At 38.3% G+C, this 22,743-nt stretch overlaps 1 protein-coding gene across 5 annotated transcripts in view; it reads left to right on the top strand.

The window, feature by feature from the left end:
- The window catches only part of LOC131070233 (uncharacterized), a 125,759-nt gene that overhangs the window by 95,120 nt on the left and 7,896 nt on the right, over nucleotides 1-22,743 (top strand). For 2 of the 5 annotated variants that reach the window (XR_009112299.2, XM_058005738.2), the window contains one exon: nucleotides 21,054-21,639. The gene's annotated coding sequence lies outside the window, so the exon portion shown is untranslated. Of the gene's footprint in view, nucleotides 1-21,053; nucleotides 21,640-22,743 lie in introns of those variants that run through there. The other 3 variants (XR_009112295.2, XR_009112296.2, XR_009112298.2) reach the window with 3 other exon arrangements.

Consider the following 22,743-nt stretch of genomic DNA (forward strand, 5'->3'; position numbering starts at 1 on the left):
GCTATTGTCTGCCTTGTTTCAGCTGCGCTAAGTACTGAGCTTTCCAGCCCAAGCTTTTTGGGAAAGCTTTTGTATAATGCCTTAGAGAGCTCACAATTGAAATCTACATTAATTGCATTTATTGTCTGTCTGTATATCGCTGCTGAATCTCAATAGAGGTGACCCAACGACAGTTGGTGCAGCTTGTGGAAATCATATCACTGAGCCAGTGATGATTGCAAATCCTGAGATCGTGGATGGTATGCTATAGAGACTTAGGAACAGAGATGTACAGAACCAGACCTGTGACAGAGAAGAAGCAAAAGACACTAAAAATGGGGCCTCGAACAAAAAAATATTTAAAAAAATGATTTAAATTGTGTTGACCCCTAATTTGGTGCATCCATAACAAGGACAAAGTGAGGTTATGAAGAGGCACCTCTTCATAAGCTATGTAATTTAATAAAGCAGTAAAACAGTAATTTAATGTAATTTTGAATTTTCATATGAAACTTTCACAAATTAGTAAAACAGTAAATAGGAAATTTTAAAATACTTAAATACTACTACAATTTGAAGTGAACATTCAACATTAACAGTTTAACGCTTAAGTTTGAACAACAAATGTCAAATTTGAAATTTATATTATATTTAGAATTTCATAAAATGATTACAATGAGTACAATGATGTCAAATTAGGTCCTCTTGCGACATATTTGCCATATCCATCTTGGCCACCTCAGAATAACCCCTAAGAGTGGTAAATTTGGTAAACGCAGGATGAATGATGCTAGCTTCAATGGGATCATACATCTTTTCAATGGCCCTAAAGAACCCGACCTTCACCTCAACATCTTGTAGGGGTGTAACTCTACTAGGTCTATGCTTGTACCACTTGGGGTTCAATGCATAGGCAGCCATGTTCATGGGAGCATTGATCTTCTCCCATCTTTGATGAATGATTGGTTGAATGTGCTCATTGTAGAATTCTAATGTGGGGCCCTTCTAATGCATGACAACCCTCATTTGGTCAAGCATAGTATCAATGCACTCATACATGTCTCCAAAGCTAGGTGCATTGGCATCCCCATATCTAATGACTTGGAAAGCTGAATTAATGATGGAGACTACGTATCTTGCATCACCCCAAAAACCAACACTCTTCACTACATTCTTCGCCCTCCTCCCCTACTTTGTCTTGGACTTGGGCCACCAATTCCATTTTGCTGCCATAACCGTTAGTTGCAATGCCTCTTGCAACTCAAGCATTCTCTTCAAGAGAATGAAATAGGATGCATATCTAGTCTCAACCGCTTTCAATTACTCCTTTTTATAGAAGCTCTTGAAGAGTGCAAGTGAAGTGTGGGGGTTGTAGATAAACTTCTGCACATCTCTAGCATCATTGAGCAATTCTTTTATCCAATCAATCTTTCCCATGTCCTTGAGTGCATTATTCATGGCATGCACACAACAAGGAGTCCAAATATTAATATAAGTTGCCTCAACTTTGCACACATGGGCCACATTAGTCACTATTTGGACCACGTTTTGTGACACAAACTCCTAAATAGCATCATTGAGGATCTGAAACTGAAAATCAACACCTTTGTGATGCCCTTAACAATCAACTGCCTTAAGAAAATATGGGCCCTCTGTACGTGTAATCATGATATTGATGAGTGGACAATGTCTAATGTTCATCCACCCATCATGACTATGCTGCATCCACTCTGCACCCAACATTCATTCATCTTCTCCATTAACACATTTATTTTGGAATAGTTCTTATCCAATATTGTTGTTTGCAAGACTCAAATTTGTATCCCTTGGTGGTACATATGATTGTCCTCCCCTTCCTACCATTGCCATCATCTCCTTATAATAATGGTATCGAGCCACATGGAATGGAATGACATGGAAAAGCAGACTTTGTCAATGGAATCATCTATATCATTCTTCAATTGCACATTGAATAATTCAGCTATTGGGTTAGTAGCTGAGTTTTGTGTTGCCCCCTAGCCTCTATTGCATTGGCGCTAGAAGAAGAACCTGACATATGTGCAACTTGCCTCTGCAAAGTAGAAGTAGAACGTGTGGCATGCCTTGATGACCATACAGCCTATGAGACAAAAAAAAAGATATAGGTGCAGCTGTATTGTCTTCACTGACACCCCATAGCTTATATATATCAGCTCTGTATTTCAAGTTTGCTGATCTCTCCAAAAATGTATATGCTTCCACAAATTTTCCTTGGATATGAACGAGATTGGCATTAACTTTGGTCTTGCTGCCAAAAAAATCGAGTGCAGAAAAGTGGCACTTCCGCAACCTTGTGCCTCCAAATTTTTCCAGGCTTTTTGGGTAATTTTGTTGCAAATTGTTTTAGAGGAGACTTATGATATAAAAGCCTTAGCATACTCTGCCAAAAATGTTGGGGGGCAATTAATAGTACTTGCAGCTGCACTCGCTATGGAGCTAGTGGTTTGGATTTCATTGTCATGGTCACACCCTTCTCAGTCTCAGTCTCAGGTGCATAATTGGATTGAATACTTTTATGTGAACCTCAAACTCATTATGACACTACAGTAAACAACATAAAATTTATAAGTTTATAATTCTAAAATTAAAATTCAAACTACGTGTAATGTCCCCATCCTAGTCACTTGGGATTGAGGAGTTAGCTTATTTTTGGACCCTTGTAGGCTAACAGAGTATGGATAAAGGGGTCAGTAATGCAGTATCTTGAGGAGTGGTCTGTCTATTTGTTCTAGTTCAGTGTTGAGTTCAGTTTTGGTCTTCGTTTCATCAGTTTTTGACACTTTATGAGGATTTCCTATTTTTTAGGGAAAAATTGCTAAAAATAGACATGGTCCTATTTTCATTGGCATGGCGAATTGTGACCCTAGCTTCTGACAGATTCAGTTTCTGAGCAATAATGAGAGATGAATTTTTTAGTGGTTCCACAGGCAATTAATATTTTAATGAAATATTAATATAAAATCATAAAGTGCATCACTTAAATTTATTTAAGTGAAGATTTAATCTCCTAAGCTAGGCGTGGCTTTTAGGGTTAAGTTGGGAACCCTAAAAGCAAGTTATTATTTTTAAATCCCTAATTGCCAAAATCGCACCTTTTGGGTATTTAGGCAGCCAAGATGGAAATTAAACCTCATTCTTGATATTGAGATTTGACATTTTCTCCTGAGCACTTGGCTATGGCGGCTAGGGTTTGGACCAGTTTTGGAGAGCGTGCATTCTTCAGAATTCAGTAGCTTTGAGATTGTGAAAGATCAATCGAATTGTTGCAGCTTGGTTGGCTTCATTCAAAAGTCAAATTGAATTGAATTGGGGCAGATTTGGCTTCTTAAAAGGCAGATTTGTTGTAGGGTTTTCCTATTTACTATTTTGTTGTTGATTCTTCTGTGGTTTGGAGGCTTCTTTTCCCAAACACACAGCTTGCTCATTTATTGGCACCATTTTTCACTATTTGGGTGTCCTAGTATTTAAATAAGAGCAGATCAGAATTGTTCCAGAATAAAAACCAGAACTTTCTAAGTTGCTTATTTATTCTTTCTTTTCAATAAACTGGCTAAGGACCTACGGGTATGCTTCTAAATTCTCCAATTCATTGTTTCAGTTGATTAAATTCATGTATTATTCAATGTGTTGCAAATTAAAGAAACCCTCTTCTGCAACTTTTGTCTATTTTTGAAAGACCATCTTAATAATTAAAAATTACATAGAAGATCTACAAATTACAGCAGGTTGAAGAGTTGAACCAACAAGGGTTCATCACAGTGGTATCAGAGCTTTGATCCTGCCTTCCTGAAGAGTTAGATTTTTTTTTTTTATGAATCAACAACAGATTGGGCCTCACAAGTATTACACATGAGGAGACCTGATTTACAGGGTGATTCTCTTCAAACTGAAGAAATACCCTTGGAAATTATGGGGGACAGGAATGATGATGAGCCACGCAGAGAGGCTGTGAACAATGAGGACCAAGATGCCGGAGTTATTATGAGGGGTTTAGTAATAGGGCAGCGACAAGTGGCAAATGTCTTGCAGCAGTTGACTACAACCATACAACAGATCACTGTGCCAAGAGGGCATAATCAGAACCAAGAGGAAAATGGTAGTGTTGCTGGTCGCCCAAGGGCAAGAGTGACTCCCACACACACCTATGATAGGCCTACACGCCCAACTTTTGTTAGAAATGAACCTGAAGAGGAGGACGTGGCTGAGGAGGAAGATGAGGTGGCCTTTACAGTTAACGTAACCACACTTCATGATGAATGGGATGCATTACCACCGAGAGTTAATGAAAGATACCCACCACTGAATGGATTGCTGATTTGTTTGTTTAATTTAGTTCTTTGGCCAGCGTATGCGTGTTTTTGGATTTTTGAGGTTAATGCTTGAAACTTGACAATGTAGAATGAATATAAATGCAATACATAAAGAAATGATGACTTTAATCAAATTTTCAGACTTCTGATTTATTTATCAGCAATGAATAATTTCAAAGAATAGTTAAATGCTATCATTCAAAGCCAACTAACATACCAAATGTCCTGAGCTTGCCTGGTAAGGCTTATTCTACTGCCTGAACTGAAGAATATGATGAAACTGGAGCTTCCACAATGAGACAACAGCTCCAAAATGTTTTATTGACCCTAACATGAATTATGAAAAACAATTGACGAAGAATTATGTAGACCCAGATGGAATTCCAACTTCTTGCCAGGAGAAACTCCAATTTGGTGTGCTCTTTACCCATTGATTTTCTCCTATAGCTCCAGTATGAATCAATTCTCCCAAACAAACACTGGAATTCTTCTTATTAGCCCCTAACAATGATTTTTTTAACAAAAATTCTAGTTAGAACCCTCCAATTTATTTCTTTGGTGTCCCAGGCTGTCTCCAAATGGTACGATTCAGCTAGGGGATGAATAGCTGAACCAAATTTATAAAATAGAGTCTGAAATGACTTCTAAACCTGCTGTGATCTGAAAATCAGATTGTCTCCTTGCTGTAGCAGTTGCAAAACTCAGAAAATTGGCCCTTTTTGGCAAGATATGAGCAGCTTCCCAGACAAATAAATGTAGTGTAGATGAGGGGGATTCCGTCGTCTCACCCAAGATCTGAAGGTTTCGTCTCCAAATCCCAAAACCAACCCTGCAAGAAACGTTGCAGACCTGCAATTACCAATGCTCTCCAAAAAACAACTTCAATAATCATTGAAATGCTGCCCCCAATGTCTTTTTAACATGCCTCAAACCCTAATTCGAATTTGGGGTTAGGATTGTACTTTTGGCATCATAAAACATGTTAAATTGTTTCTTTTTATTAAATAAATACTTCCCCTAAGTGGTTTGACCCATTGAGGGTCTAATTCCTCATTAAAAGTGGCCATATATTTAAGTTATAACTTCTAGGAAAATGTGCCAAGGGGCCACTTTATTAATATAAAGTGATTGTATTATTTCTCTTTATTATTATTTATTTAATCCAACTTAGGAAATATTTTAATATTTCCTAATTTATTCATAACATGAAATCCGCGACTCAGATTTGAATTCCGTCTGAAGCACTGTGATCACTGATGTTGTCTGAGTCCTGCAGGCCAACTGACAGTTCCTCCTAAAAAGTAGGGACTCGCCCTAAAAAGTAGGAACCTCTCTCCAAACACCTGTAACTGCTCAAAAGGATCCTGCTCTACTCCTTGGTCCCCCAGGTGGTCATTTAGTCAACTGCCAGTTCTCCCTAAAAAATAGGAGACCTCCCTAAAAAGTAGGAACTGTCATCTGAAGGTCCAAAACGGTTCACAGATCCCCTGCAAAGCTCCATGACCCTCAGAATGAGTCCCCTAACCATGTCATTGACCTACGGGAACTCGAATGGTAGGTCAACCCCTGCTCATCTCATGTCACCTAGAAAAGGGGACATTACAGTTAAGGAACATCTTAACTTTGACAGGTTTATGAGTCAAAAGAGGGAACACAACAAGAAGTGGAATTGGAATGACAGGAAACCTTGGAACAAAACTAATGATCTCAAATATGCAATCAACAAGCTCATACTTTCTACTTTTGATGGCAGCGGTAGTGTTATAGCTAGAGCTTGGATTAGCAAGTTGGATACCTTCCTAAATCTACGTCCTATGTCAGAAGAAAATGCTATTAAGTTTGCAGCTTTGCATTTGGATGGGGTAGCCCATGATTGGTGGCACCATGGGATGGTGACTTTGCATCATGACCTTATTACTACATACCAAGAATTCACTGACAGATTGGTTGAGCGTTTTGATAAAAGAGATCCAGAGTTGTATTTCAGGGATTTAGCTCAGCTGAAACAAATGGGCAGCTTGGAATCTTATATTAGTGAATTTCAGAAGCTTTCAGTTATGGTAACTAACATTTCAGAGAGAAGACTGGTCATTCTTTTTGTTGAAGGTCTTTATGAGCCTATGAAAGGTTGGATTAAGGCTTTTGATCCCCCTACCTTGCAAGAAGCCATGAGGAAGGCACGCAACATGGAACTTACCGCGCCTCGTAGTAAGTTCACTCCTCACAACTCAAAACCATCCTCATCATTTAATGACAACAAGTATGATCAAAAGAAATCAGAAAATGCGGACCAAGGGAAGAAGTTTACAGCGGTTTTGGATAGGGAAACACTCAATGATTTGTGTAGAAGGAGGCTATGTTTTCATTGTAAGGGTCCTTATGATCAAAACCATGACTGTCCCCTCAAGCCTAAGGGTCAAAATAGGAATATGTAGTGGTTTTATGAGGGAGAAAACATGACTGATAACACGGACCAGCAAGCTGATCAAAATGACTCTGTGACTGAAAATTCAGAAAAGGAGGTTGAAAATGAAGGAGAATTTGATCTACGGGAAACTCATATGTCTAGCATGCAAGGAGAAGGTTCTTTTAGGTTGCGTGGACTCTTGGCTGGTCAAAGAGTCATTTCTCTACCTGATACAGGTGCAACTCATAATTTCATAGATGCACGGTTGGTGGAGAAGCGTGGGATTCAAACTCAAGAGTTTGAAGGCATAAGGGTGAAAGTTGCTGATGGTAATGTGCTGACTTGTGATAGAATGATTTCAGACTTACCCATGAAACTCAATAATTATGAATTCAAAGCTGATTTTTATGTGGTTAACATGGGAAATACGGATGTGGTTCTTGGCATAACGTGGCTTCATGCCATAGGTGAATTTACACTCAACCTTAGAGATATGGAGATGAAATTCAAGGTTGATGGGACTAATCATGTTCTTAAAGCTATCAAGGCCAGCAACTTGAAATTAATCACTCTTAAAAGAATGGAGACACTTGTCAAGCATGACATGGTGGATTGGGCAGCAGAGTGTAAACTCATGCCTACTTAGGAGGAGCACTTGGTTCACTTTGATACTGTTTTAGGCATACTTGACAGGGAGTCCTTCTACGCCAAAGAGTCCAAGTGTGCATTGGGAATGGCAGAACTTTTGTATTTGGGTCACATAATCAGCGAAGAGGGAGTTCGCATGGATCCTGATAAGGTTCGTGCCATCGTTGATTGGCCTACTCCTGAGACCCTGATTCAACTCAGGGGATTTGTTGGTTTATGTGCCTTCTACCGTCGGTTTGTTAGTGGTTTTTCACGGCATGTTGCACCACTCACTAATTTAACCAAGAAGGTTTGGCACAGGAGTGTTTTGAGAAGTTCAAGCAATTGATGACTACATGTCTAGTTCTTGGTTTACCTGATTTCACCAAACCTTTTGAGCTTCATTGTGACGCATGTGGAGAGGGTATTGGTGCAGTAATTATGCAGGATCGTCATCCTATAGCTTATGAGAGCAGGAAGCTTCAGGGTCCGGAGAGGAGCTATAGTATTTATGATAAGGAAATGTTGGCCATCATGCATGCAATGGCCAAATTCAGGAATATTTAGTTGGTAGCAAGTTTTGTGTCAAAACTGATCATAATAGTTTGAAGCATTTTCTTGGACAGCGGGATCTAAATGAGCGTCAACAGAAGTGGGTCAGCAAGTTACAGTCTTATGATTTTGACATCTCCTATGTCAAAGGGACTCAGAACGTTGTTGCTGATGCTTTATCTCGCCGCCCCCAATTGAGCTCCATGGCAGCTGTGTACGAAGATTGGAAACACTTGATTATAGAAGAGTATGCCAAGAATCTATGGGCATCTAGTATTATTGATGGAACAGTATAGGACATCAGGTACTCTCTTGTGGATGACCTCATCATTGACAAAGAGAGGATATTTTTAGTTCCAGGTTCTGAGGTGAAATGCATAGTATTGAGGACTTTCCATGATTCACTTATGGCTGGACATCCTGGGTACTTTAAGACCTATAGGCAGGTACGTGAGAGATTCTCTTTGAAGGGTCTTAAGTCTAATGTTCTTCAATATGTTAGAGAGTGTTCTGTTTGCCAGCAGAACAAGCAGGAGCACAACTTCCCTGCAGGGTTACTTCAGCCACTTCCTATTCTTGACAGGAAGTGGGAATGCATGTCTATGGACTTTATTACGGGCTTGCCAAAAGCCCAAGGGAGAGACAACATATATGTGGTGGTTGATCGGTTGACTAAGTATGCACATTTTTTTCCGATCACGACTACTTGTTCCGTTGGTCAGGTGGCTAATCTTTTCTTTCGTGAGGTATTTAGATTGCACGGTTTACCTCGAAGTATTGTCAGTGATAGGGACAACAGATTTATGGTTCACTTATGGCTCACTCCGAGTACCAGGTACCATCCCCAGATTGATGGATAGACAAAGATTGTCAACAAGTGGGTGGAGGGATACTTGCGGAACTACATCTCAGGGCAGCAGAAGGCTTGGGTGAAGTGGTTACATTTGTGCGAGTGTTATAATTCCACTCACCACATGACTATTCAGATGACACCTTTCAGAGCTTTGTATGGATATGATGCTCCTAGTTTTTTGGATTTATTGATGAGCGATTGCCGAGTACCGAGTGTTGGGAATCTGCTACAGGAGAACTAGGATATTATGAGAGCACTTCATGATAATATTCAGAAGGCTCAGAATCAGCAAAAGCAATATGCTGATCAAAGGAGGGTTGAGCGATCTTTTGAGATCGGGGATATGGTGTATTTGATGCTACAGCCCTACAGACAGTCAGTCCTCTCTTAGAAAGAAGGGCTCAGAGAAACTCAAGCCACGTTACTATGGTCCTTTTAGGATTTCCAAGCGAGTTGGCCAGGTGGCTTATGAGTTAGATTTACCGGCTGATAGTAAAGTTCATAATGTGTTCCATGTGTCACGCCTTAAGAAGGCATTGGGACAACAAATAGTTCCTTCTGCAGTTCTACCACCCTTAGATGATGAGGGGAAGTTAGTGCTAGTACCTGAGGCCATTCTGGAGTTCAGAGAGCATCATTTGCGGAGAAGTGTCATCAAGGAATTTTTTATTAAATGGAAGAATCTGCCGATAGAGGATGCTACTTGGGAGTGTGATAGCATTTTACAACATCTAGCATTGAGTTTGCTTGAGGACAAGCAAATTTTGGGAGGGCGGACTGTAATGTCTCCATCCTAGTCAGGGACTTGGGATTGAGGAGTTAGCTTATTTTTGGACCCTTGTAGGCTAACAAAGTATGGATAAAGGGGTCAGTAATGCAGTATCTTGAGGAGTGGTCTGTCTATTTGTTCTAGTTCAGTGTTGAGTTCAGTTCTGGTCTTCGTTTCATCAGTTTCTGACACTTTATGAGGATTTCCTATTTTTTAGGGAAAAATTGCTAAAAATAGACATGGTCCTATTTTCATTGGCATGGCGAACTGTGACCCAAGCTTCTGACAGATTCAATTTCCGAGCAATAATGTGAGAGATATGAATTTTTTAGTGGTTCCACAGGCAATTAATATTTTAATGAAATATTAATATAAAATCATAAAGTGCATCACTTAAATTTATTTAAGTGAAGATTTATTATCTCCTAAGCTAGGCGTGGCTTTTAGGGTTAAGTTGGGAACCCTAAAAGCAAGTTATTATTTTTAAATCCCTAATTGCCAAAAATCGCACCTTTTGGGTATTTAGGCAGCCAAGATGGAAATTAAACCTCATTCTTGATATTGAGCATTTGACATTTTCTCCTAAGCACTTGGCTGTGGCGGCTAGGGTTTGGACCAGTTTTGGAGAGCATGCATTCTTCAGAATTCAGTAGCTTTGAGATTGTGAAAGATCAATCGAATTGTTGCAGCTTGGTTGGCTTCATTTAGAAGTCAAATTGAATTGAATTGGGGCAGATTTGGCTTCTTAAAAGGCAGATTTGTTGTAGGGTTTTCCTATTTACTGTTTTGTTGTTGATTTTTCTGTGGTTTGGAGGCTTCTTTTCCCAAACACAGCTTGCTCATTTATTGGCACCATCTTTCACTGTTTGGGTGTCCTATATTTAAATAAGAGCAGATCAGAATTGTTCCAGAATAAAAATCAGAACTTTGTAAGTTGCTGATTTATTCTTTCTTTTCAATAAACTAGCTAAGGACCTACGGGCATGCTTCTAAATTCTCCAATTCATTGTTTCAGTTGATTAAATTCATGTATTATTCAAATGTGTTGCAAATTAAAGAAACCCTCTTCTGCAACTTCTGTCTATTTCTGAAAGACCATCTTAATAATTAAAAATTACAAAGAAGATCTACAAATTACAGCAGGTTGAAGAGTTGAACCAGCAAGGGTTCATCACAGTGGTATCAGAGCTTTGATCCTGCCTTCCTGGAGGGTTAGAATTTTTTTTTTTTATGCATCAACAACAAACTGGGCCTCACAGGTATTACACATGACGAGACTTGGTTTATAGGGTGATTCTAATCAAACTAAAGAAATCCCATATGAAGTAGAGGTTCTGCTATGTTTTGACCTAAGCCTTTGCTTACTTCCACAACCTTTGTGTACGCTGCATTGAAGTCTGTCGGAATTGGATGAGATTTTACAAACATTGCTGTGAGAGGATCTAAGGCTGAATAGTATATGTCTCTCACATCCATCACAAGGTAAGGAGTCTTCAATCTTGTATATGCCTTATGGAACCTATTGTTGAATGAGTTGATTGGTTCATGTTTTGCCCTTCCGCATTCAATAAATTGTCTATACAACTCTGAAGGTGTAACTGGGAGGCCGAATTTGCCAAGAAATGCATCCTTCAAAAGTTCCCATGAGGTGATGGAGCTTGTGGATAAATGGATGAACCAAGAGCATGCCTCATCTCCCAAGGAATAAGGGAAGAGCGTGCAAGCTACGTCTCTATATTTGATCGGTCTATTTCGCAAGAGGTCTTCAAATAACTTGATGTGATCTACTGCCATCCGGTTTGGATCATTGATATTGAACTTTGAACATAAATTCTCCAAATTCTTTGGCATAACATTATAATTAGCAAATTGTAGTGGGGATCAATGGGTGATCATCCATGTCATACCATTTGGTGGAGGGGGAGGAGGAGGCGAGGGGAGGGGTTGGATTGTGAGACATTGTGCTTCTTCTTGGTTGAGAGCTTGATTGTGAACTTGTTTGACTGGTTGAGCTACGTTAGCTTGATTTGCTTGATCACCTCCTTGGTCTTGGTCAATTACTTTGTCTTGTATTGATTTGGTGGGGTTGCAAACAAGCCAAAGATGTCTTCACCACTTGGTTTATCTTTGCTAAATGTAGTCTCCTCCTTCCCATGTGCTTGGGAGTGTATCTCAACTCCTGATATTCTCTTTCTCTTGGAGTTGACCTTAGAATTCTTTGAAACCTTTCTGGCGAGAATGAATTGATGTGCTCCATCGTGTAGTTCTGCAAATTTTGTATCTTTTTAGGGGTATGCGGGAGGAAGTGGGAACCTTCGATCGAGGAGTGCTCTTTCAATAGCAACAACGGTTTCTAAGGCAGTCTCTTCTTCTTTCTCGAGGACAAATTGCACTGTTATATACTCTTTGTCAATTATCCTTACTTTCGAAGCAAGATCGTTTAACCTTGAAAGAATGTCTTCTTGATTGTTGTCGAATCCCAAATTGTGTTGTAATACTTGAAATAGGCCTCTATGCGGTAGCACCATTGCAATTCATGATAGATCGTTTCCTTGAGGGATCTTGAAGTCTTGGTATTCAACCTTCCCTCTACTGACGTGCGAGAGGAGCTGCTCTCCTAACGACAACTAGAGGTTGCCATCCCAATTCTTCTTCTCTATCAATGACAATCCTCACTTGTCTAAATTCTGGCACACTACTTTTATTTCTCCAAGCAAGAGTGGTGAATTGTGAGATGATGTCTTGTTGTTCACCTAATAGTAATTCTTCATACGACATAACTATTTCCACTCATGATGAGAAAATGCTTGAATGATATTCGGACGACCCTCCTAGTGCCATTTCTGTTGATGGTGTTTTCATGCACTATCAAACACAGAATAAAGTATTGAAAACTCTATCCTCTCTTGAAGAAAGACTTCTCAAATGCTGAATATGGCAAAGGATCACTTGAGAGGACTCCAAGGTTAACAATGTCTAGTCTTGACGTGTTGGATAGCTTCAATGGTATGATGTATTTGTTGTGCCTTCAAGGGGACTCAATAATTATTCTTCATCAATTCAAGCTCAATGAGTGTTATTCTTCGAATGATGTTGCAATATCGCTCTTTCCTACTACTACTGATCATTGATTAAAAGAAATGAAAAAAGGGGCAAGGTTTAGGAATGCTCTGCTAATGCTTATGCTACGAATGCAAGACAATGGACAAGCTCAAGTGAGCTCAAGTAAGCTTTGCTTTTACATGCTATGAACATCTCAACAACACTAGTGCAATCTTGTAAGTGTAGCTTGATGATTTTCAAATCACTACCACAAGCATAGATACCTTCAAGATTAAGCATATCAAAATGATGAAATAGTAATTGAAGTTGAGATTAAGCTATAATTTGTTCAGTTGAGTATGCGGGATACTTCACCATTGATGTAGTACTAGTAGTATGAACAATGAGAGCTTCACTATCAATCATGCACATGCGTCTTTCATTCATGTTAAATACTCAAAGCGAATTCTATTCTAATTTTTTTATCTTTTCAAATATTAAGTTCTCTCATATAAGGATGAAGAAACAAGCAAATGCTCCAAAACTCAATAAGTCACCAACACTTCAATGATTTTATTAATTCTAAAGCATAGAGCAACAATTCTTGAAAACTCTTCTAATCGATCCTTTACAAATGAAACAAGTTGAGCTTATATAGTGCTCTCAAATACAACGAATGGCCAAGATTAAATCAGAATCAAGGGCTTAGATTATGCCGCCTAAACCCTAATTAGGGTTTGTTACAACAAAAACCAAATCATTGCAAATTATTAAATATCAACCAATGGGAATGTGACATCCATTTAGCACAAACTTCGAGGAAAAATCCTCCAATAATAAAAATGACGCCACATGTGATCATAGCAAATTATCATCTAGAATCTTGTTGCCCTTATCATTTTCTTTTATTGCAAATTCAACGAATCTGGATGTCATGAACTCAATCACAGTTATTGGAGCTACAGGAAAGTTCTTCAACTGTTCTTCCAACTAATTGACTTTTTCTGTCTCCCATCTTGGCCCATAATCACTAGTCTTGTTGGCAAGTACTGTGAATGAGTGTATCCATCTAGCTGTTTCTGAAAAGGTGATCCGTTTGCTCCAAAGAATATGATCTTTACTCTTTCAGCTAGGTGAGCGACATCTATGTGAATTCTTTCATTCATCTCTTTCTCAAGAATAATCTCAGCTACTTGTACGATCTTATCAGGTATCAAATTTATTGCTCCATCGACTTGGGTGCATCCATTGCTGGTATCTTCAAAAATGACCTTCCTCATGCGAAGCAAGTTACACCATTGCTAGAAATTAGGTGATTGTCCATCTCTCAATACTCCACCATTCACCAAGGTTTGTTTGGGTAGATTCTTCATTGCTTGCAGTCTTGGCATGGTGTAATCTCTGGTGAATACAAAAGTATCATAAGCTACCATGAGGATTTGAGTTCTTTCAAGGACACTTACAACTTTATCAAATATCTTCACTAATTCCTTTACAAATGAATTTGCTTTCTTGAATGTTTTATTTATCCAAGTATCCATCATGTGTGCTAAAGTTCTCATCTTTTCCAAATTGTCCTCTGAGTCTGGAGGAAGCAATGGCGGTGGCGTAGCTGAAGGATCATGTTGCCTTAGCGGTTGCTTGAATTGCTGGAAGTAACTTCTCAATGCACTTACTTCTCTTTCCAACTTGTTATTCTTTTCTACTTCTAGCTTCAACATGTCATGGATTGTCTTTACTGTGTCTTTCATGTCTTCCAATGCTTTCTTAGTGGTGGGAGGGCCTAAATCAATATTCTCCAAGTCATATTCTATTTCTGTGACCTTGCCTTCGGGCTTATCTACTCTTGGAGTGGCAATCTGTATCATTCGGGATCTCGTAGTGTCTCTTGTCATGTTTGACATCTTCACTGCTTTCTTTTTCCAAACAGTCTTGAGTTTTGTTCAGGAAGCTATCCAAATCAATAGGATCTTCCTCTGCTATTATCACCTCTTTTGTTAACCTCTCCCTAAGCCATGCTAGGATAGCAGATTTCTCTTCTCCTACTTGCACCTCATTGAGTTGCTGATCTTCTCAGGGTGAAGATTTTACTCCATCTTCATTTTCAATATCTACATGCACATCTTTGCCTGTTTGTCATTGATATGCTCTAGTGGAACTGAATTGTCTTGACCCAATGGTTTCTTACCCTTGTCTATCATTTCGCACCTGCTATTCTGAATCGTAGATTCCATGGACTCATTCACTCCATGATCAATGCTTTCTCTAGGCGGATGCTTGTCCTTTTAGCTGTTTGATTCATATCTACTTCATGTATTGAAGAGGTACTAGTGGAAAGGCGGCATGAACTTGATTTATGCCTCTTGTTTGGAGGCTCTTCCTTGTGACATTCTTTCCTCTTCGATCCCTTGGAGTGAGTTGACTGGGTGGCACTTCAACTCATGCTTTCACTTTTTGTATCATCGTTGGAATACTCTACTTTCCCCATCAATTTGAAAGTCAGCTGGGTATTTTGTTTCTTCAATTTCTGGATTTTAATATCTACCCATCGTTTTGGATATGCAAAGATTGGCTTCATTAAATCTTTCAAATTGGTGTTCTCCACATCAACCCAATTGACCTTCAACTCTTTGTGTTTCTCCTGTTCATATATTGGCTGGAAGTGTCTTCCACTATCTTATGCTTGATTTGGAATGTCAAAGACCTTGCGTGTCCTGACGATGTCAATTGCTAGTCTTGAGCACATCCTTCTTATGTGTAGATTAGCTTGAGCATTCATGAAATGATCTTCCAATTGTAGCTTATGTTTGTGCCTTCTTCAACTGGATCTTTTGATATTGCCGTAGGGATCAAAGTTGTCTTTGGAAAAGTATGGAAAAAGGAGAGATTTCAATTCTTCTTCCACCTTCTCTGCTGCTTGTAAGGATGGACACATTTCCAAAGACTGTCCAATTGAAATGGGAAAAGGGATCCTTGTCTTGTATATTTTTTTTGTACTTTGTTATATGTTATCAACTACCTTACCTACTCAAGCAATACTATCTTGTTTGTAGGATATCTTGGTAGCATGTAGGGTGGACAAGAGTATCTTTGAATTCTTAGTAGGTGAACTTGGAAAACTGGATAAACCAAGCTTCAAACTTCTTTATTAGCTCCTTGGCTTGTGGGGATTACCTTTGATGAACACCATCTTGCAAGGTTCTCATTATGTGCATCGTGAAGGCATCTTTCACCCTCTTGTAATGTGCTCTACCAAGATACTGCAGTCGTGTGTATGATTCACATGCTGTCTCTCCAGCTCCCATATCGACTGAACCTCTGTACGTTAATCCTGCATACTCATGAGCTCTGGCAGGTGAATATATGAGATATGAACTCATGTAGAATGTTCTGGTTTATGCAAGTCTCTTGAGTAGTATGTGAATGTTATTGCTTATAATTCTTGCCTAGTTGATCCTCTCCTTTCCAGTCAATATGACCTCCATGAAGTAGAATATCCAATTCTCGAATTGGGATGCTTGAGGGGTTCCCATGATTCGGTTGAGCAAAGTGATTATTATGCTTAATTCCTCTTTGAAATCAATCTTGTGAAGCTCGGTGGGTAACTTAGATATGGTAGGCTTGCTCTTTAATAACCAGTACTTGTTAATTATGCCAAGGCATTTGTCGAGATCATCATAATAGAATGCTTGTGTTGCTTCCTTGCTTTTGTAGACCATGCCATTGAATTCAAGTATATGGAAAGCTTCATTGATAGCTGTCTCGGAGATAGGCAATTTCTCTGCCATCAGGTGCAACTATTGTTCTGTTGGTCACGTCATAATGCTTGGCAAACTCAACAATTAACTCATTGTACTGTATAGCTGGAAGGAAGCCTGCTGCTTTCACTATGCCGTTCTCAATCATCATCTTTGAGAATCTAGAAGGCTTGATGGTATATAAGGGACCTTGGAATTTATTCATGTTAATTTGTCCAAGGTTGGTGTCTCCTACATTGCCCCAAAATGATGTAATCCTGGATTCCAGCGCCTCCCACTTTGAGTCTTCCTTGATGAGAGCCTATCGTGTACCTGCTTCCATCTTCGAAGTTGCAATGCTCTACCTATGAGAGTTGCCTAATTTAGGGTGTTGATATGATTATAATTTCGATAATGCTAGAATGTCTCAAGTTTAGTAATTCCTTCCAAAAGCTTATGGAATCGTCGAAATTACTGGTGAATTACAAAACCCTAGACCTATATTAAACCCTAAACTTGCTTGAAACTGAAAATTACCATGTAAATCAATGAATTACACTTTTGAAGCATGTTTAGATTATCAAAAAGTAATGAACAAAGTATCTCATGACTAAAACCACATGAAAACAATGAACAAGAAGCTGTACCAGCGTTAAATTAGGGTCTGATTTCAATAAAAATGGTGAAATGACATTCAAGTCAGACCTGCAAACAACTTCTAATGTGGCTGGTAACTTCAAATTGATCGTCTATTTGGCAAAATTGCCCTTATACTGATGCATTTTCGCTATGACAAAGATGTCAAATGCTGATGTTTATCTGATTATTGATGCAAAATCGTTGGTCTTGTGTGCTGATCGCTGTCCTTGATGTTGAGAAGTCGCTGGTTGCAACAACAAAGTTCACTTCGTGTTTGAGCAAGATTGCTATTGATTGGAGAAGAAATTCACTGATGCTATGTTTGAACCTGCTGATATTTGAATGTCAAATCGCTTGGCAATGATGGAGCTCGCTGCTTTGTTGTGAAATTCCCCTTGGCAAAATCGATTAGTGCTGAAGTTTGATTAAAATCGCCACTAATGGAGAGGGAATTCGCTGTCCAAAGATTGAAGACCTTGACAATATCTTTCCTTGAGTGGAATTGCTGCTTGATTGAATGAATTCACCTTATCAATTGTATGTTGATCAAATGAAATGATAATTGTTGTCTTAATAGTGGCGGGAAGGGGTGCGATTCCTCATCACAAGGCCGACTTGGGTTTTAATTTAATGATTTACAATTTGAAGCTTAAAAGCTGACTTTTTCTATCAAATTCAAATTTGAATAAAAACATTGCTTTTCATTGTGGGGCCCTTTCAAGGTGGTTCAAATGCTTAAATGACTCTTTGTTTATCTTGAATGCAAGATCCCACTTCTACTTGGGTGGCGAAGTGCTTATGCCTTAGGTCGCACATTTGAGGGTCAAATGGAAGTCTTAGGTTGCACTTTAGAGGCCCGACAGGAAGTCTTAGGTTGCTCTTTGGAGGCTTGAATGGAAGTCTTAGTTTGCACTTTGGAGGCTTGATTGGAAGTGGATGATTGTTGTGGTTTAATCAACTTGCTAACACATTCGCTTCCTTGACTTGCTATTGACAAAGTTTGCAACAACTTCTTGGCAACATACTTAGCAAGTTCATGGTCTCTTTGTAGCAACAAACATGCATAGGGCTTAGTTTGCACATTTTGATGGCTACGGGAAGAGTCAAGGCTTAGTTTGCTGATTTGGAGCTCAACTGGAAGTTTTAGTTCACATTTTTTGGGCTCCACTGGAAGTCTTAGTTCACACATTTTGGGTTCCACTGGAAGTGATCCCAAAATGATAACTTCTTTATCTGGATCCCTTTGTTCTGAGGCTCTCATGGTGATTTGAACGCTAGCCTGTCCTTAAAATATTGACTTTCTAAAACAAGTTTGCCTTGGCCAAATGTATCATTTCATCTCCGTTTAAGCAAGCAAAAGATGGATGATCAAATGGAATGATCATCGTGAATCATTCATTCCCAAAATGTCGAGGATAAGATGAACTCAAACTCATTCATCCTAAAGGATTGCTACTACCAATCTAAGCTAAAACCTAAAACTGAAAGCAAAAGAAGGGGTCCCCATTTGCGATGGGGCGATGTGTGAAATGGTCACAGCACAAATAAGTTCATAGATTTTGTGCACACAAATGCTGAAATTGTTGAGGCTCTTCGTGATAGTTATAAGAAAAATGCACATTGGTGGTGGTACTTCCATGGCCAATACTTTCAAAACCTGTAGTCCCTCGCAATCAAAATTTTATCACAAGTAAGTTTAACAATTAATGAATATTTTTTATTATTCCTTGGTTTTATTTATTTATTAATTTTTTAAATTGAAAATTCTATTTATAAAATTATAAATGTGTAGCTTTAATTGTTTACCTTGTCTTCATAGGTTGCTAATTCATCTGCATCAAAAAGAAATTGAAGCACATATTCTTTCATCCACTCAGTAAGTGTAATAGATTGCAATTAAAAAGAGCAAAGAACTTAGTAAATGTGCATTCCAACTTGCATCTCCTTTCACACAAGCAACATGACTACAAGCAATGGGAGTCGAAGATGTGTGGGATATAAAGGCAGAGCATACTGACTTGGATGCTTCCACTTTTCAGCTTGTTGCATTTGAAGACTCGGAAAGTGAGAACACTATTAGTGCAAGTGCAAGTGGCATTGGCATTGCTTGTGGTTCTTCTAATGCCAATGATGATGATGATGTTGATGATTTAGAGAATCCATTTGATGATTAAAACTAAGTTCCAATTGTTGAAACAATTAAACAGTACTTGAACTCGATATTATTATTTTGATATTGAACTTGATGTATATGATGCTATGATTACAAGTTTATGATGGTTTTGTTGTTTAAATGATGCTATGTGATATTCCAAGCTTAATTCATGCTTCTGGGCTGCATATATATATAATTTTTACATTGTTTTTGTACTAATGAACTTAAATGAACCTAAAACCCATTTCAAAATTTTGCCAAGCCAGCGAACCAGATTCTTGAACCTGAATCTGAACCTGAAACCGGACCGGCAACATAGGATATATATATTTGTAGTTTGCAAATATAAGGTAACTGTAAAACATATATAAATATTTATAATATACAAAATATGGAAAAAAGTTTGGAATTAACAAAAAAGAAGAAGTTATAATTCATTTCTTTTTAAAAATAAGACTGAAACAAATGATTTACTGATTATTCTCCATTTACCTTGAAAAGGAAAGATTTTTTGAATAGCTTAATAAAAACCATGCAGCAATTAACCCTTGGCTTTGTTATATAGAACATCTATCCTTGGCACATATAGTATATGGTGTGCATAAACCGTATAATGTATGGATAATATGTTCCTTGAAAAAAACAGATTGAAATTCTTCAAAAGAATGTTGAGATTGTACATAAACCCTACTGTGTAGATAATGTTGAAATAATGTTTAATCGTTAAAAAAATTGGGTTAATATCGTTCAAATTTGCCAATCAACGATTTGTTTGGAAATTACAATTTTATCAGGGAATAGATTGCTAAGTATGCTGTCTTAGGTTTTTATGTATATTGCAAGTGTTTTGAGATCTTTGGCAATAACTACTTGATGTTAGTTTTAATTAGGGTGAAGAGCGGATTCCAATTGCCTAAGGCAACATTGGAATCCGCCCTTTAGGGCTGGGCCCCTTTTCCCTCACACGCCACTCTTTAGGGCTGGGCCCTTTTCCCTCACACGCCAACATTAGGGTGAAGAGCGGATTCCAATTGCCTAAGGCAACATTGGAATCCGCCCTTTAGGGCTGGGCCCCTTTTCCCTCACACGCCACCCTCTAGGGCTGGGCCCTCTCTCACATGCCAACCTCAAATAGGGCAGACCCTATCCTCACGCCACTTGATGTGGCTTTATGAAACGTGCTAAGGAAATAAGTAATAAATAAATTTTATTTATGCTAAGCCGACTTTAGAGGTTTTACATCTAGAGGAAGATATATATGTGGGTGCATCAAAATGAAGTAAAGAAATATATATCTCATACAATGTGATCTGCTCTGCTCCTAAATGTGATCTGCCCTCCTACACTTGGCGAACCTGCTCCTTGGTGAACTGCAAGAACATTTAGCTATATGCTGCTTCAGCCTGTTGAAGTTATCTTCTGCTGATGGATGTCTTGGTCATCTACAGCTAGGGCATCACTCTACATCACCTTGGCAACTTGCTGTTTGGACAGCAATCAGAGATAAGTATTGTAATCAGAACATTGTGTTAAAGCATAATCAGATCTGAGGATCTTTCTTGCTTGGTTTTTCCTCCTAGGAGGTTTTCCCAGGGTACTTGTGTGTTGTGTGTACATTCTGTTCATTTCTCTACTTTTGCTTAATTCTGGAAATTCCTAAACACTAACAGCAATTAATATTAATCTGGAAATTAAGATAAATTTCTATTTTCTGAGTATTGTATTAATCTAAAAGACTAAAATCAACACTTGACACTTGCTGTGATATCCATTTTACTCTTATAAGGCTATACGAATTGATATGGGCTGGTTTATACGTTGTCAGTTGTTTTTCCATTATTCAATATGTAAATTGAATTAGTTGCAATGAAATTGTAAATACTTTGTGTTATCTATTATAAAGCATCATGAAATGTTAAATTTGCTCTGCCTGATTGCTTGTAGGGCCTTCTATGCTGTTCCTTTTCCCCTGGAATCATTTCCTTCATTATATGTGATGGATGAATAATAACTAGCGCCAGTTAGAAAGTTTTGCATGCCCATTGCAAGCGATGGAAAAGGTAAGGGATGATGTTTGTATTCAAGGCAACATCTGCTGTTCATTATCCTCCAGGTATTTTTTATCGAAGCAAAGGGATCAATATATCAGCTGTGGTTGTGTTATTCATTGATAAATTGAGTAGGCATTGGAGCTTGTGGTGTTACTTACATATTTGGTTGTTTGAAAGGAATCAGATGGAAAACGGGATGTCGTGATTGCTTCAGATGGCTTGATATGAGTTTATGTTAGAATAGGTTATGCAATGCATAATGTATCATGTGGCAATAACATACAAGAAAAATTAGATAGCAAGATTTATCGTCTTACTATGAGTGAAAATGAAGCCATAAATTAGTTCAATTTTACCCTGCCAAGAATGCCCTTGATGATGCTGTTTAACAGTGTTTTATTTGATTTTCTAGTTTGATGGAGCAGTTTGGAAAAATATCTGTTTTAAACTTCTGTTAATTGGAAGATTTTTATGGGCCACATTGGCGTTCTGCTTCCATGGTTTTATATTGATTTCCTATTCAAGTGTTCCCTGCTGGAGATAAGTCAAGGCTGGTAGATTTTCTAAGCATCCAATTTTTCCACTAAAGTTTTGAAGGTCACGGGAAACAACTGTAAATTAATCTGAATATCAGCAAATGTGTATCTTTTAAAGATTTTATTTTTCATCCATTTGACCTAGTTACGTTCTTTGCAGCGAATTGTTTACAAAGTTAATGAGCTAACAGGTTCAAGCTTGCCCTGCCTTTTTGAACCCCTTTGTAGGTATTTTGTAGAATGATAATGGATTCTTCAAAACTGTTAAATTTTAATGATCAGATTAGATAGACAGCGAATCAAACACAAATGCAGAGAGTTTACCCTGGGAAAACCTTCCTTTCGAAGGTGAAAAACCCAGCAACGAAATGTGTCTTTATTATCTTAGTTATGTCAAGTGATTTTACAAGAAATTTGCTTCACACTTGAAGCTATATATGTATTACAACAGTTTTCTATAGAGAAAATCCAATTTGCAATATAGAATGTATGATCTGCAATGAACTCGATCTTCCTTGATAAATTCTCAAACTTTCGTGAATGAATATGAACTGCTGCTATTCGATATGCTGAAGGATGATATACAATTCGCTGGAGAATGTATTCTACGATCTGCTAGATGTGAGAGATATTCGATATGCTTATCAATGTATTCCGAACTGCTGAAGAAAGATTGTATATATTCGATGATCTGGAAGTGAGAGGGAACGGATCTATATAAACCCATACATGGGTGGTGCCAAGCAACACGATCTTTCCAAAAGTTGGCTCAATCATCACGTATTCTTCAAGAACCGATCCAATGCCAAATGACACGTCTCAATCACTAACACGTCTTCCAAGGTGGTGGGTCATAATTAGTTATGATTGTTAGCAACCCGTTTCAATATGAAAGTCGGCAATATATTGAACTTGATTAAATGTGTAAGACCGAAAAGGTCCTTCACTCATTTGATGGTAAAGTCAGCTCTGAGGATCCGACCGATGCTATCCATCAACAAAAACCAAGTTCTGCTAGTAATTAGAATGGTAAAACGTCATAACATT

Source organism: Cryptomeria japonica, chromosome 2 (assembly GCF_030272615.1).
Source record: "Cryptomeria japonica chromosome 2, Sugi_1.0, whole genome shotgun sequence".
Lineage (NCBI taxonomy): Eukaryota > Viridiplantae > Streptophyta > Pinopsida > Cupressales > Cupressaceae > Cryptomeria > Cryptomeria japonica.